We start from the raw sequence: 977 nt of genomic DNA on the forward strand, positions 1-977 counted from the left end.
GACAAGGCAAAGGTACAATTGGATGGATTCAATAACCGTGTACCTGAGAGATGGGGCAGTGCCTGAGGGAAGAAACAAAGCCAAAACCCCTCAAGCAAAATTAGCTCAATATATGCTTATCAACGACAGGTTGTATAAATGAGGCTATGATTCTCGGCTCTTGCGATGTGTTGATCACAAAGATGCGGAGTACATCTTGAAGGAAAGCCAAGAGGGTATTTGTGGAAATCATACGGGGGCCAAATCTTTGGTATATAAAGTACTCTGCCAGGGATACTATTGGCTGATAGTCTTCGATGGTGCAGCCGACTTTGTTCAAAAGTGCGACAAATGTCAGAGGTTCGTAGATATTCCGCAAGCTCCACCCCAAGAGTTGACCACTTCGACAAGCTCGTGGCCATTTGCGATCTGAGGGATCGATCTAATATACCCTTTGTATTAGATATGGGTGGGACACCCATGATGGGACCCACCCAAAGTATGTTATAGGTGGAAACTGCCAGAGGCTTGATTTTGAGAACCCATTTATTTTTGGACACAACATACTATGGTTGTGGTTATATTTCTGATGGTTTTATTGTACTTGACATTGATTATAATTATAGTAATGCTTGTTTTTCCTTCATTACATCTTTCAATAATGATGATGTGAATGTATGACATAATGACTTGGCCATATTGGCCAACAACGAATGAATATACTAACAAGAGAAGGCTTGTTAGGAACCTTACAAAAAGTAGATTTGTCTACTTGTGAACATTACTTAGCTGGAAAAACAGCAAGAAAACCATTTGGAAAAGTGATAAGAGCTGAAGTTCCATTGCAATTAATTCATTCTGACATATATGGTCCAATGAATGTGAGGGCTAGACATGAGGCTATTTATTTCATCACATTTATAGATGATTTCACCCAGATATGGTTGTGTCTTTTTGATCTCTTATAAATATGAAGCTTTAGAATACTTTAAGAAGTT

This window comes from Pistacia vera, unplaced genomic scaffold (genome assembly GCF_008641045.1).
Source record: "Pistacia vera cultivar Batoury unplaced genomic scaffold, PisVer_v2 Contig930, whole genome shotgun sequence".
NCBI classification, from domain to species: Eukaryota; Viridiplantae; Streptophyta; class Magnoliopsida; order Sapindales; family Anacardiaceae; genus Pistacia; species Pistacia vera.